This window comes from Protopterus annectens, chromosome 1.part0 (assembly GCF_019279795.1).
Source record: "Protopterus annectens isolate FY-2018-M chromosome 1.part0, PAN1.0, whole genome shotgun sequence".
In the NCBI taxonomy this organism is placed as follows: Eukaryota; Metazoa; Chordata; order Ceratodontiformes; family Protopteridae; genus Protopterus; species Protopterus annectens.
The window spans coordinates 111480577-111497647 of NC_056725.1; the positions used below are offsets into that span (position 1 = coordinate 111480577).

At 38.6% G+C, this 17071-nt stretch overlaps 1 protein-coding gene across 3 annotated transcripts in view; it reads right to left on the minus strand.

Annotated features, from left to right (window-relative positions):
• The window catches only part of CCDC61 (coiled-coil domain containing 61), a 934642-nt gene that overhangs the window by 202694 nt on the left and 714877 nt on the right, over positions 1-17071 (minus strand). The window lies entirely within an intron of this gene.

Consider the following 17071-nt stretch of genomic DNA (forward strand, 5'->3'; position numbering starts at 1 on the left):
CCAATGTGGTGCTTACTCCAAGCCCTAGACCAGCCAGCCTTTACCAGTCAGATACCAATCAGCATAATCCTCTCACTAGAGTGTAGAAGGGCCCTTTCCAATCCAAGATGACCTGGAAAATGTGCTCAGAACAAACAGCCACTACAAACAAACAGGCCCAGATGCAGAAAACCTGTATCTGGACTATGCTATTTTAGCCCGAAAACACTAAACAAATGTTTACCCAGCAGAAAAAAACAGCAGTGAGATACTAAATAAATGAAATAAAACGAGCGAAGTAGGGGTAAATGCTCTGATAACTGTATGAATTAAGTTTAAAACAAAGAAACAGCACCAGATAAATAAATGTTTTAAACAGCAAAAAAAAAAAAAAAAAAAAAAAAAAGAGCAAAGAGCCTCTAAAGAATGCTTTTAACTGCAAACAATTCAGTTATATAACACACTCCTTGGGGAAAATCAGAATAAACAAATGCTTTACAAACAGAGAAAAATTCTAGTAAATACTTTGTAAACAGTGAAAACAGTAACAAAAAGCAATTTAACAGGCCCAGTAAAGCAGACAATTGCAGTACAACAGTGCAAATTTGTTTATAGTAATAAACTAGAGCAGCAGACAATACAAAGTGCAATAGGTAGTTAGAATAATGAATAAATAGTAAAAATAATCAAGGAAACTGGCAACGTATGTTTTTTAAGAAGCTCAAAGGCCTTTAATTGTCTGGTATCTCAGCACAGAGTTGGGGCTGGTAGCTCTTTTCAGTTCAGCTCAGTATGAATGGGAATGACAGCAGGGCATAATTTTAAACAGCAATTTGGTTACTGATGACATTACGCAATGTGCTAGTCATCAACGAACAAGGCAGAGACAACTACAGCTTACATTATGTGGTCAGACATATTGACATAGCAGTCTGGGCCAGATATGGTAAAAAGACTGAACACTTACTCAGGTTTCCCAATGAATTTACCAATTACTGGTTTTGTGGAAAGCAGCTGCACAATTTGAGAGTAGTTTTGCAGGCTGTACACCAATGCAGTGTACACAGCAATCCTGTTCTGTTATGGACTAGCAAAGACATCAAAAATTTAACAGCAGATCGTGTCTATTTATGCTAGCATCAAACAAGTGCATACATTTCAATAACCAACTCTAGATTATATGGACTTCCAAGTTTCTAGAAATTTTCAGAGGTGTGCATCAGGCGATTATTAAAATGGTCAAAGGCCAGAAGTACCATTGTCAAAACAGACATTCTAATTACAGTTAATTTATTACTGCATCCTTTATTTTAATGTACTGTTTATATCTAAGTGAATGCAAAATAAATAAAAACTTGCAGCAGTATATTGCTTGAATTCATACCATGCACAAATATCTCAATCCAGAGACTGTAGTGTACAGACCCAAATACTTTGCTTCTGCATGTGGTCTGAACCCTTCAAAAGTAGTATGTGCGACTCTTGCAGCACTAAAATGCATGATTTTGGATTGCAGTTAATATTAGCACTGCGGTCACATATTACAGTTAAAACATTGAAATAACTAAAAACAGTTGCAGGACAGTTACAACTTACATTGCAGCACTTAGTCTAATAATATTGAGGTTTTACCAGCACCACAACAGTATTACGCGGTGTATGTATGTATTGAATTTTTTTTAATGCTCAAAGAAGGGAAATGACTACAGAACGTACTGAGGCTGGCTGTTTGAGATAAAAATGTAGCCTTGAAAATTAAACTTTTTTCCAAGACTGCTTTCTTTCCAGTAACTACTGTGTGAGAAAAATGTGAAGTATTTAACAGATGTAAGAAAAATTATGTAGTGTGATAGTGAATGTTTTCATTCTATCAATCTGATCTCTAGGGGAATAAACTTCAATGTGCAGTGTCAGAATGTATCAGCAGATGTAAAAGATCAGGACTGAGATTACACGAACAAACTCTGTTCAGGACATTTTGTGTACATCTGTGATTGACCTTTTCTCTTTTCTGACTGCAGGGATACGTCAAAGAGAAACTTTACAGAAAGCAGATGGAAGGTTTGCCACTGATCAGTAACTAAACCGGGATCCTGTCAGCTCCAGGTACTATCTTCCTTAACAGTATTTCATAACAGAATAGCAGAGATAATACAACACTATAACTGTAATAGCTTATAGACACTTCCTAATAAATGATTTCTGCTTGTGTCTCATGTCTCTTTCTCTGTATGTGCTAGCTGTGCTGCACTTAATCACACTGCCTCAGAATAGTAGCAGTAAAGCATAGAAGAGTAAGCTTACAGCAGGGAATGTTTGGATTTCTATCTTGTAAACTCTCTCTCTCTCACCTAGAAGTGTGAGTTCAGGGCATGCATGTCTTCCTTGAAGTGGGGGAGTCTATCAACCAGGACATTAGAGGGAAGGGGTTGGTGGAGGTGGCTGCATAGTAAATTATGCGCATTCCTCTTCTGGCTAGAAGGGGAACTGTTTTTCCTACTGCTACCATGCTGCATGGCTTGGCCTCTTCCACTTGCATTGCCTCGTTTCATAAGATGCTCTGCCCTGAACTGACAATGACAGAAAAAAAAGAAGTTATGTACTCACCATAACGTTCCATGTGTGTTGTCCATCTTGCTTTCATTCTTGACTGGTTGGGTTCAGAATCTATCCTCGGTTCTGACACAGCCTTATACAAAAGCTCAAGAGAGTCTACTAGCTCTGGGCTGAAAACCTTATCCCATCATGCTCTAGGAAAGCTCCCCAGATCTTATTTGCTGATATAAAAAAAAGTACTAAACAACCAATGGAATACCTTATAGAGCAATCAAGGTCAGAGAACAGTAATTACCAATTGTATCTGCTCGGTCCTCCAGGAGCCAAGGGCTGGGGGAAGGAGGGTGGGATGCAAGAATGAAGGCAAGATGGGCAACACACATGGAACATTACAGTGAGTACATAACTTCTTTATGTGATTTGTCCTATCTCGCCTTCATTCTTAACTGGTTGGGACAGCATCCCTAGCACCATCTTTCTTGGGTGGCTCAACACAGAATATTCTTCAAAGCAGTGGAGACCCAAAAGAGGCCCTGTTCCTGGAGGCCAAATCCACTTTGTAATGAGTGATAAATGTATGAGGCCTTGCCCATGTTGCTGCAGCACAAATGGTATTATTTGGTAGTCTCGCCAAAAGTCAGAAGAGGTTGCAATGGCTCTTGTAGACTGACCTTTTATTTTATGGGAAAGTTCTTAGTTTCAAGATTGGCAAGTAAAGGTAATACAATCAAGATAGCCACTTCGAAAGTGCAACTTTAGACACGGGAGCACCTTTCTTTGAGTTTGAATAGGATACAAATTGGTCAAATTTTCTAAGTCCTTTGTCCTGTGTAAGTAGAAAAATATTGTCTATGTACATCTAATTGGTGTAGCATATACTCTGCCTTGTTGCCATAGTTTGGGAAAAAACTGGTAGTTCTATACATTGGTTCAAATTAGATTCTGAGCATACTTTGGGTAGAAAGGATGGGTTTGTTTGTAGGGATATTCTGTCTTTGTGGAAAAACATGTAGGGGGGCTTTATAGACAGTGCTTGTAGCTCTGAAACTCTTCTAGCAGAAGTAATAGCTATAAAAAAAAATCATCTTCCAAGTCAAATTCTTGAAATCGCAGGATGATGCAGGTTAAAATGGAGGAAGAATCTAACAGGATAAAACAAAATTCAGGTCGCATGGTGCTGGAGGGGCTTTAATGGGTGGTCTTAATAAAATAGTGCCTTTAAAAAACGCTTTGAAAGTCTGTGGGACATCACATTCGGGCCAGATTCACCTAGATGGAAATTAGACATCGCTGCTAACTGAACTCGAATAGTAGATGCAGATAAGCCTTCATTAAATAGCTTTACTAAGAATTCAAGAATGGAAGCTATTGGGGCAGAGAAGGGGTCAATGCGATTACTCAAGGGCCAAGAAGAAAATCTTTTCCATTTGCTCATATATAATTTTCTCATTGAAGCCTTATGAGACAAGATCAGGATATGCCTCACTGATGGAGAAAGGTTAGGGAGTTTTGCTATGTTTGAAATTGGAGCAGCCAAGCTGTCAATTTGAGGGTTTGCAGGGAGGGGTGGAGCATCCATGATGCATGAGTCAGAAGGTCTGGAACTGGGTCCAGAATCTACGGCTCCTCCTGAAGATGAGGCAAAAGAAAGGGGAACCAGATTTGATGAGGCCAGTATGGGGCAACGAGTATCAAATTCCTTTATAAGGAACTGGCTTTCTGAAGGACTTTGGGTATCAACGGAAAGGGAAAAAAGGCATAGAGGAGACCTGAGGGCCAATCATGTACAAGTGCATCCCTCCCCCGGAGGGGGGGATAAGGGCAAGATGGCTGCTGCATTTTGCATTCATGGACATGGCAAAAAGGTTGCAGCAAGGCTGGCTCCATTTGCAGAAAATCTTTTCTGCTACTTCTTGTTTTAGGGACCACTCGTGAGGCATCAGAATTGCTCTGCTGAGTTTGTCTACTATCACGCTGGATTTCCTTAGGATGTGCTTTGCTATCAGAAAGCAATGGAAGGAAGTCACCCACTGCAATACTCTCAGGGCTTCCCGACAAAGGGGGTAAGACCTGGTTCCTCCTGTTTTGTTTATGTACCACACAACCGACATGTTGTCTGTCTGTACTGCAATAGTTCCTAGAGGAAGAGAGTCTTCGAATGCTTGCAACGCTAAAAGCACCGCTCCCATCTCTACGACATTGACATGCAAATGGGCCTCATGATCCTGCCAAGTTTCTTGGACTGTCCTTCCCAGGTAATGCCCCCTCCATCGCGAAAGCATCCATGGTCACTGAGGCTAAAGTTTGTGGAAGAACAAAAGGTTGACCTAATGTCACATGAATGTAGTGAAGCCACCAACAAATGTCTTTCTTGCAAGATTCTGTTATCATAATTTGGTGGGACACGGGTAGTTCCTGCATGGACCGCTGAGTGAACAGTAACCACTGCAGAGTTGTCATATGCAGACATGCTAACGGAATTAAGTTTATCGCTGCTGCCATGGTCCCCAAGACTTTCAGGACTGTTCTTGCTTGTACTTTTTTCTTGGAAAATAGGTTTATGACCTGATGTCGTAGGACTTGAATTCTTTCGGGGGTACGATTTGCCATCATTATTGTTGTATCTAGATCTGCTCCTATAAAAACAATATGCTGAGATGGCAACAACGCAGATTTTTTGTAACTTATTGTGATTCCTAGGTGAGAGCAGAGCTGTAAGGTGGTGTTCCTTTGCTTTTGTTAGTAGATGCTCGGTGGTGGTGGTTAGGAGCCAGTCGTCTAAGTACAGAAACAATCGGAATCCTAGGCGTCTCAAGTGAGTCATGACTACTGCCATACACTTCAACACTTTGAGGGCTGTAGTGAGACTAAAGGGCAGAGCTCGAAACTGGTAGTGACTGGCTCCCAGCAGAAAGCACAAAGGACTCCTTGATCGCCTGTCCATTTTTATGTGGTAGTACGCATCCTGGAGGTATATAGAGCACATCCAATCATCTTTTCCCTGAAAAAGGAGTACCGACAGCAGTGTTACCATCCGGAACTTTGACTTTCTTAAGGACTTGTTTAATTTGATGAGATCCAGGATTGGTTTCCAGTCCCCTGATTTCTTTGGAACTAAAAAGAATCTTGAATAAGTTCCGGATCCTATTTGGTCTGCAGGGACTGTCTGGATGACTCTTTTTTTCTAGCAACTTTTGTATTTTTAGAGTTGCCTGTTCCCTTTGACTGGGTGGAATGTCCAGGATATTTTTTATGTTTGGGATGGGGAAAGAAAAGGGTATGGAGTAACCTCTGGATGCGATGCTTTGTACCCACTTGTCTTTTATTTTTAGCCAAGCTTCTGTGTACAAAGATAAGCAACCCCCAACTGCCTACAGAGACAAACAGGCAAGCATCATTTCAGGAGCGCTGAAAGTGCTTACCACGTAAGGATTCCCTGCTGCCCTGATTTAGCAGACCCCCTCTGCTGCGTGGCCGGCATCTTCCATTACTACTTCCCCCTCTGTCCTTGGGGGAATAATCACCACGTGTCCTGGAAAGCTCTCTGGGATTTTTGGAACCACATTTTTACTCCCTTTTGGTCTTTGGATAAGGTCTAGAAAGTAGGGAAAAAAATGGACTCCTACGGCAGAGAGTTTTTCCTTCTTGTTCACACCTGGTTAGTGTGTCTTTGACTTTTGGCTCAAACAGCGATGGGCCATCAAAAGAGGCGTTAACAAAAGAAGATTTAAAGGGCTCTGCAAAGTCACACAAGCACATCCAGGAATGTCTCTTTAGGGAAATTCCTGTACCTGCTGCCCTACTCGCTCCATCCACTGCATAAGAAATGAGACTCATGGAGGAGTTCACCACTGAATTTAAGGTAGAGAGCTGAGAGGAAACCTTCTTTAACGCCCCTTCAGTCACTTAACCTTGGAGAGTACACCTCCTAGCTCCTTCAGGAAATCTCACGGAAGTCTGGTAAAGTGGGTGAGATAATTCAGTGACGTAAGTGCAAAAATCGCTGAAGAAAACGTGTGCTTTCCATCATATCTGTCCATTGTATAAGGCTCCCTGTTCGGCGGATGAACAGAAGAGGACGTCTCTGAAAGTTCCTTTCTGGTGGCCACTGCCACCACCATAGCATCTACTGCAACTCCGTTTGTTAGAAAACTTTTGTCTGCAGGAGACGTGATGAATATGTTTGGCCTCCAAGAAACAGGCTCCACTAGAGTCTGGAGACTCCTATGCCTTTCGACAAACTAGGTCCATAAGTTCGTCGAAAGGTGGAGAAACATAAGTGGCGAAAGGGTGAGACCCAAAAGCCTTCAGGTATACAGACTCCTCTGAAGGGTTGATGGGCTTCCAACCACCTCTCTGTTTAAGTATTTCCAGGATGTCTGCAAAGGAGACATCCTCAGAGGGCGATCGTGGAGACCCTTCCGACTCACCAAGGTCTATATCTGATGTGGTGGACTCCTCTGGAGAGACTAAATGCTTCCTCTTGCATAGTATCTTCTGACGGACCTCTTCAGAAGGGTATTCTGGGGAGGTTTCGGAACAGAGGGGTTCACCCAATGGGGTATCCTGAGGCTTAGGGTCTCCGCATCTCTGTGGATGCATTGGTGCAGAGACAGACACCAGTGCCTTTGAGGGAACAATATCCAAGCACGAGAGTGGACATTTCTGTGGAGACAGCACTCTCCTCATCACCTCAAACATCTCCCGCCCCGAATCATATGGAATCTGGAGGATAAACTGACAGAGGCAAGGAAGGATAAGGTAGACATCTTTCCAAAATGCTCTAGCATACTGCTTTTTCTATTACTGCTGAAGGTGTTGAGCACTGCTGCTAACTCTGATAGGCTTGTTGCATCCAAAGATACAACTGCAAGATCCACCACAATATTCTTGTATAAAAATTTAAATTCTTCTCGCATATATAGCAGCTGCCAGTTTTTTAGGGGAGAATGGACAGCAGTCTGCCTCTGATAAATCATTTTCAAAGGCAATGTCAAAAGCATGGATAACTGACTACATGACAGCGAATCTGAGTTCTTCCATAAACAACAGTACCGGTTACCCCTTCACTTACTACTTTAAAAAGTTATCTCATCAGGTTTAGGGCTTTTATGAAGATGCCCCCTGGCACAGACTGTGGTAATTCTGTGTATATCATACTTTAATAGGTGGCATATTTGTCCTGAATATGTTCTCTTAATTTCTGAGGCCAAATCGGACGTCAGCTCTGAAGAATCTCTCTTTCTGTTAAAAGGATCACACCTAAGGTGAGTGGCTGGATGCTAAGAAGCGAGTAGTTTAACATGCTGCCAGACAACCACAAAGTCTTCTGCAAAGTTCCTGCGGATGATCTATATGGGAGTTGGGTAGGTGCTAGCAGAGCGGGCTTCTGTTGTCTGAACACTGGCACCGGTGAACTGTATTTCGGCAATAAAAGAATACAACACTGGATCCCTGTGGAAGGATAAAACTGAAGGAACCTAGGAACCTCAACTGATGTCTTTGAATGCTCAGTCAGAATGGCTGGAATATCCTGAAGACTGACTGACTATCTCCCCTGCACTGGTGTCCCCAATTGACATCTGGGAATCAACATCTGTCTGTGGTGCAGTAAGACACATTTCTGAGGATTGGGCTAGCTACAGTGTTGGAATCCAACTTTCTTCTTCAAAGGGGCTGAGACAGACAGGGACATTAAAAACTTAGGCATTGTGAATGGGGCTAAACAGGGTTGCACCTCTCTATGGCTGACTCCTTCAGGCTTTTGTGGGTCTGGTAGGATCTTTATGGTCATATACGCTAAGACAGCAGAGTCCTTGGCAATAGTTTTTCTTAGTTTCTCCATTTTCCTACGATTGACATATCTCTTTCTGGTACCTTTTTCTTTTACTTTTATACGTAGATGGCCATCTGGCTGACAGAGGGAATGACATACAGTACTCTAGGGCAAGTTTTTAATGTTCTAACAATGCCTTTATGTTTTGAGTATGACAAAGCAGGGTTTTCTAGCAAAGTGTTTTTCGTTTTTTGCGTGTGGAGACTTCATGGTCTTCTGAGCATTATAGGCATTTACTATAGCAACCTTTCAAAGCAATCTGCCGATCTGAAGCAAATGTGGCAGATTTTAGGGGATATCCCCACAGACAAACAGAAAAGACGGGCCAGTAAACACAGTAATTGCAACAGCAATACTAGCATCTAAAGAAACTTTCTGAAAAATATTTTTCCCTGATTGGGCACGTGTCACTTGCTGGAAGTCATATGGGAAGATCTAATGAACAGATGATTACATGCTTCTTGCAGCTAAAAATTACTCAAATTTTCCCCAGTTCATCACTGGACAAGGATTTAACAATGCCTGGGTTTGCTCATCTAGTCAAACACATAACACAGTGTGTGTGTGAAAACTGGCTGCTTTAAAAGTCAAAATGGTGGCTCACAAACATTTCTACTATATTCTCAATGGTTTTAGATTGCTTACTCAAAGTGAAATTGCCAAATAAACTGTTTTATTACCTTTCCTATAATTTCTAGACGCTACAAACCAAAATGATATGGCTAACTCCTGAACTGAAATCCCTTTTAAAACATAGAGATGATGTATGGCAGGTGTGGAAAAACAACCCTTCTCCTAGCAGTAGGCAACAATACATCCAACTTTGAAGCCTCTCAACACAAGCAATACAACGACACAAAAGTCATATGAAAACATTTTAAAATTCCTTTGCTAAGTCACCAGAACAAGTCTATACCCTCCATCCAGAGAACCACTTCTCTACATTCCTTAATTTTACTTTAAATAAGTCAAAGCAAGAGACTTAAAACATCTTCAAAAAATTATAGCCGATAAGACACAAACAGCCTCTCTCCTTGGTTCATTTATCACTACAGGAACTTCCTCACAACTGCCCTGTGACACATCTTCAGTCTCTGCATGACATGAAATGTCAAGAAAATATATGGAAAATAGCCACTAAAATCAGTCAAATATCAAAGCAAGCTACACCACTAAACATCCTAATGGAGGCCTATCTTTATTGTCATCACTCTAAGCAAACTGCTTGAAAAACTATACAAGTTCAATTCATCCAATACACCATACACCTCCTCTCACATAAACAACATGGGTTTTGTCCACCCTATCAACCCATACCTAATAAATACTACTAGCTATCACCAGTGGCCATTCACCGGCTCCATATTTTTCAGCCTTATAAAAATCTTTGACTTTGGTGAACACAGCATCTTCCTCCATCGCCTACTACAAATGAGCATAAGTTTGGTTTCAAAGCTACCTGACCAACTTGATTCCCCAAACAGTCAGCCCTCAAAAGGGAGTACAGCAAAGTTCCATACTTCCTCCTCAACTATTCTCCATCTTTATAAACTTCGTTTGGTCTACCTCATCTCCCTTCCCTCCTACTATACACCGATGACATACTATTTCGCACAAACAAGTACCTAACGTCCAGAAAGACATGCAAGCAGACTTCCTAGCCCTAATCCAATGGGTTTCCTACAAAAAACTCCTTCAACTCCAACTACGCCAAAATTGTGAGTTTTGGCACAAATCAGAAACTTAAAAAACAGAACTTTGTATATCTATGACCATAAAAATCCCCCCAATGAAAACACTACCTTTTTTAAAGTACCTTTGTATTTGCTTGACCCCTCCCATTAACTTTTACATCCTCTTCAACTACTCAAGGAAAAAGCTTAACTCCCAACTATTTTAGGCCAAGAAAGCCTTCCCCATTTCTTATGAAAACCTCCATAACAGCCACTCTACTCTCCCAACATGAATACAGCCTCCCCTTTAAAATCACAGTATCAAAAGCATACTCCAAACACATTCAAACAATAACCAACAAAATCTGTGGCTTTATTATCTTGTCTTTCCAAAATGAACCACTGGAAAACACTTAAAAATGCAAACTGCATCTCTTTTCACCAAAGGTTTATCTTCTCCTAGAATCCCATCAATGTAAACTTGCAGTCACCCATGCCATCTCTCCCTTAGCAGCTAAATTAATTAGATGGCTTTTCTCTTACAATATCATAAAGCACAACTACGCTACCCCCCACCCCACTGCAGCCACCACAAAATGAATGCCACTGTACAGGTTATTGCTCCTCTATATTAAGGCCAAAACTCTGGAAAAGTATACCCCCACTAGTAAAGACAAAATCTGGGGTACAACAAAAGGTCCACCTCCTCAAAAAAGCTAAATATCACTGCCTCTGACACAACCACATCGCCAAACCTGACATAAATCAGCCTCTCTCCTACTAGTACCACTCTTATTGCCCCACATATGGCAGGTTCTACTGCACCAATCTACACTTCTCATGCACAAACTTTTTATCAAAACTTTAATCACAAACTCTAACATGTTCACTCCACTTAACTAGCCTATCATGCCCACTTAGACAACACACAGCTCGGCAATTATTACACAGATACCTCACTTTTTTAAATGTGATTTGTTTTGATTTATTGTAAACAATCCATATGACTACTGTATATACTCTCAACACAGTATTAGCTGATAATGGTATTACTATAAATGTGAATTTCCATTATACTCTTGATCTCTCACTTAAGTGCAAGTCTGACTTTCTTTGTATTCCTGGGTCGAAACTGATCACAAGTGATCAGTGCTCTACCTCAGTAAACAAACTTCAAAAAAAGAAAATAAACAAACCTTTAGAGAGTAAGACAACAATAACAACTGGATCAGCATAAATGGATGTTTCATGACTTTGTAAAATATTCTGTTTTTCTTGTGGGCAGCCATTAAATTATCACCTGATAATGATACAAGTTGTACATGATCACCAAAAGAAACAACTACTGAAAGGGCTCAGGAGAAATAAATAAACGTGATTCATCATCAGAATGCTCACTCTAAACAGGAAAACACACTATCCAGGAAAACACACTATCCTATAGGCAGAAGAGAACATGCTGCAGGCATGTTCTCCTCAGAATCCATGTTTGTCATCAAAGAAAAGGCAACCAGACAAAATGACAGAAAATGAAAAATTCTAGGTTTACTCAAGCTCAGTGAGACCTCCTAACTCAGTGAAAACAAGTCATAAAATTATATGAAACTGATGAATCTCACGAAAACTCTTAGTGACAATACAACAAATCCAACTGCTCAACCACTTACATTCATCAAAAGATCTCCCTCAAAAAAAACATTTTAGTGGAGGGCAAGCCACCTTGTATGTCCCATGCAGACAATGGCATCTCCCATAACCCCTAATTCCAAAGCTTGCACAGTCATGGCGACAAAACAAGGAAACAGTCTGAGCTTTGTATATAGCAGAATCCAACCATGACTAAAAAATCTCTCTACAGGTTTACATATACATGTGCACACATACTCATACATATGTTTGCATATTGGTATAAGACAGTCTGCCAGCTAACACTTTCAATGAATCAAATCTTAAAATATTAAAAAAAAAAAATCTAAGCAGTCAACTCCTCAAACTCATTACATAAATAGTAAACTAAATTACCTTTCTTTGCAGGAGGCAAGCCCCACCACACATACCTCCAACATGGGGGCACCGCATTCCTCACATCACCATGACTCAACTCTATCTATATACAGATATATACTTCTAGAGGGAGACAAGTAACTCTTAGCTTACACAATACCAGGGAAGGGATTATGTCCCAGTAATACTGCGATCTCACTAATTTCAGTATTCCTCTTTCAATAAAAATTTTAATTGACCAAAATGTGCTGAGCTCAGCTTGGGTCGATCCATCTTTATGTATGTATGCATGTATATATATATATATATATATATATATATATATATATATATATATATATATATATATATATACACACACACACACACACACACACAAACACACACACACGTCTATATACAAAGTATTAGTTTTAAGGGTATGCACACACAACAAAGTGTTCATTTTAAGGGTGTGCACACTTGTACAACCAGCATATTGTACATTTTTCCCCTAACAGATTTGTTTGCTTTTCACTTGAATTGTACATATTATAGGTCACATTAAAGGTGGGACACGTTTTGAAATGATTTATTGTGGTCTAATTTTTGTACATCACAAAAAATGGCATTTTATCAGGGGTGGTAAACTTTTTATATCCATTGTGTAGTTTATATATACACACACACACACACACACACATATATATATATATATATATATATATATATATATAAATATACACACACACATATATATACATATATATATATATATATATATATATATATATATATATACACACACACACACACACACACATATATATATATATATATATATATATATATATATATATAGAGAGAGAGAGAGAGAAAGTGCTATTCAAATTTGCAAATGCACAGATGGTCGAACATTTTTTTCAGCTGTCAAATGTTGGCAATAATATCAATATAAGGTTGTTTTTTTCAGATGGTTTTAGTCTGGTTTATGTGTATTTGGTGTTTTTGGGTGGGTCTTCCTTATGAATTTAAAGGGGATTGTTGAATTATTTGTTTTTGTTTCTGTTATTGTGCATGTGTTTTTTGTGTGTGGGGGGAGTGATTGCCTTTCCTAGTTTGTTGAGTGCAGCAGCAATCATTCCTGTTTTAAGGGAGATTTTCTGTTGTTTAAGTTGGTTTATGTAAGTTTGGGGATACCCTTTTTTCTGGATTTGGTGTTCATTTTTTTGATGTTCACTCTATTATTTTCAATATTAACTGATACAATTGTGTATTATACATATGCATACATAATACACATATATGAAAGCAATGTACACATACGTCTTCATATATGAAATGGAAAGGAACTCAAATTGTCTCATTGTCTCTTTCTGAGTTGTCCCTTGAAAAGATAATGTTCCTCCAATTCTGGTTAAAGGCTGTACCAGTTAAATTTCTTTTTAGCAAAGCACAATAATATTGCCTTGGGAGCCAGAGAAACTTCTGGGAGGACATAAAAGAAACTAAGGTCACCAGAGAAAATGTACCTGCATTGCCTAGAGAAAATCCAGGGAAGGGAGGTAAAGGGTACCGAGAGATGTGATTTTTTTTATCACAGTTCTCATCTTCTGTGTTCAAGAATTATGAACAAGGCCAAATAATCGGGAAGGGGGAGTCCAAAATCAGGGACAATGTTTAAATTTAACTGAACTGGGATTGTAAATATAATTTAACTAAAGCAGAATGGTCTAGTTTGCAAAAATTAAACCAGGATAGAAAGCTTATTTTTAAACCATCTGATAAGGGAGTGAATTAGCAGTATTAAATTATGTGCAATATTTGAAAATGTGCTATAAACATTTAGACAACAGGGAAGTGTATGCACTAGTAGGGATGGATAGTTATTTTGAAGCAATAGCTACTTATAAAGAATTGTTAATGAAAGGATTAAGACTGAAACATTTCTCCCACAAAGATGTGTATAAGCGTTTTGCAGTAAAGAAGAATTCAATGACCTATTTCTTTTGTGTCCCCAAAATTCACAAAAATATGGTGGATCCACCAGGACGGCCTACAGTTTCAGCCTATGGATACTTCACACATAATTTGACCTTATTCTTACACACTGATCTTAGGACAGAGGTAGAGAAACTACCTTCTTACTTAAAAAAAGATTTGTTTGATTTTTTGGATAAAATCAAGGGGATTGAGTGGAAGCAGACTATGTTCTTCCTTGTCATGGATGTGGTCAGTTTATACACCAGTATAGAACATGTACATGGTTTGGAAGCTATGTTTTACCTTCTAAAGGGCACCCGTAAGACACACTTTGTTTCAGAATTGATGAATTTCTGTTTAACCTATAATATTTTTGAATTTAATGGGGTTTTATACAAGCAGCTAAAAGGAACTGCCATGGGGGTGGGTTTTGCCCCCATGTATGCTAATCTTTTTATGGGCCTGTTTGAGAATAAATGTATTTATAATAAAACCTTTTATAGGAATTATGTTCGACAATATTATAGACTTATTGATGACTTGACTTTTATATGTGAGGGGGGTGGAATGAAGTAAAAACTTTTCAACAAGAAATACAAAATAATTGTTATAACATCAGGTTTGATGGAATACAGAAAGGAACAAAAATCCATTTTTTGGATATAGAGTTAAAATAGTGTGACAAGAATAAAAAAATTCAAACTGGTATACATCGAAAATTTGATGAAAATAATCATATGTTGTATAGAGATAGTTGTCACTCTCCCCACACAATTGAATCTATCCCCTATGGGGAATTTTTAAGAATCAAGACGTTGTTTAGTGATAAGCAGGAGAGTGATAGGGAAATAAACAAAGTAGCTAAAATGTTCGATAGGGGTTATGATGCAAAGGTAGTAGAAGAAGGTAAAGAAAAAGTAATGAAGGGTAAGAGAGTGTGTAAGAATTCAGGTTTTATGATAAAAATTGTAAAGGGCATACATTTATTTTTGTAACTGAATAAATGTTTTTTTTCAGAACAATTTAGGCAATTAGTGAAGTACCTCTGGAATATTCTGGAAAAAAAGCAGATATCTTAATATAAAAGAAAGTGGGTTTCCTATGTTTTCATATACTAGAGGAAGAAGCTTACAAGATTTTATAGTCCATGCGAGATTCCAGTCTCCTTTAATGGATGTAGCTTTAGAGATATCCACACAGGGCACCTACCCTTGTGAAAGGTGCTGTTGTTTAAGTATACTGTAAAAAAAACTTTGATAAAATCAATGGGAAGGAATGTACCACAAAGGGTATATATTCTTGTGGTAGTACAGGAATATTTATGGACTGAGGTGTCCATGTGACAAAGTATATATAGGAGAAAGTAAAAGAACATCTGGGGACAGGTTAAAAGAGCATTTAAGGGATAACAGAAAAAAATAAGGAAGAAAATCCTGTACCTTCACATTTCAAAGTAGTACATAATAGTGAAATAAATAGTTTTGAAGCAACAGTTTTAGGACAGGTTAAATCAGTCCATGGTTTAAATATAAAAAATAAATTATGGAGAATGGAGTCAGCTATAATTTTGAAGTTTAATACCCTAGCACTAATAGGGTTAAAGAGAGAATGCCATGGGAAGTGTTTTCTTTAATTGGTATTAGTATTAATTAGACTTAATTAAATTAATGCTTATTGAATACAGGATAAAAGGCATGGTATGATGACAAAAAAAGTATACTCTGTAAAGGCTTTTGAGCCGAGGCGCTAGAGAGAGGATCATTGTGTCTGTTTTACTTGGATTATAATTTTTATTACCACTCAGAGCATTTGCTGAAGTTTTATTCTTTGGATTCTGTGGTGCTGATTGAGTGTTTTCTTCTTTGGACTGTGGTTATATATGTGTTTAACATAGAATTTGTGGTTATACTAATGTTAAAATTTTACTCGAACTTAAAATTAGTAGAACAGTATGTGCTGTATCAATATGGGACTTCTGCCTACACTTTATTGTTTCTTAACTTATAAATCCTATGAGCTCCTTGGATCTACTACCAGGTTAGCCTACTAGGCATTCAATGCCCTATCATTCTTAAAAAAAAAACACTGTCTAGAATTTTCCATCTGAGTAAAAATGTAATAATTTTTGTATCTGTTTTTGTGTTTGTTTACATCTGGGTAAAAATCCTTTTATTTGTTTTATTTTGTGTTTTAAATTGTAAAAATGTAACAGTTTGTTGAATGTCTTTTTGGAGCTTTTCTCCCTGGGCCTCCGCTAAACATGGACATGTATCCAGTCGGACTATCCCGGTAAACAAATGTAAAATAAACAAAAATAAATAAATAAATATGCATTTTTTTTCAACAAGTAGTATAAAACTCAATGTTTACCATTACTTGTTTGTCTTTTCGGCTTTTCCCAGTTAGGGTTCGCCACAGCGGAACTCCGGTCCACTAATGATTGGCAGTAGATTTTTATGGTGCCGAGTTGCCAGCCCGACACCCAACCTTCAGCGAAGGCACGCTAATTTATGCATGTCTTTCGGAGGCCACTTGACCACGGGGAGGACATGCAGACTACACACAGAAGGCGCTCCAGCCTTAAATCGAACAGGAGAACCTCTTGCTGTGAGGCAACAATGCTACCGCTGTACCACTGTGGCTTACAATGTTTACCATTACTGACTGACTTAAAATGTATGATTTTCTGGTAAATCACTAAAGATTAAAGAAGGACAGGGTTCTCGATTAACAAATGTAAAATAAATAAAATAAATAAATACAAATATGAAGTAAAATCAGGGACATTTGAGAGGTATGAATTGTATATGCATATTTAATGGTCAGAAATAAACCCAAGACCTCTGTAAAGAACTCAAACTAACTTGCTCAAAATTTGGAGGTCATTCCTAAACTATAAAAAACAGTTAATGTCTGAACACTTCCATGCAGCACAAACAAATCAACTGTTCCTGATGTAACCTACCTGCTTTTCTTTTTCAATCAGATCATAAATTTAAGTTTTTTTTAATGGACAAATGGAGTGTCAGAAAAGATGTCCTAAGTTGAAGCTTGCTTGAAA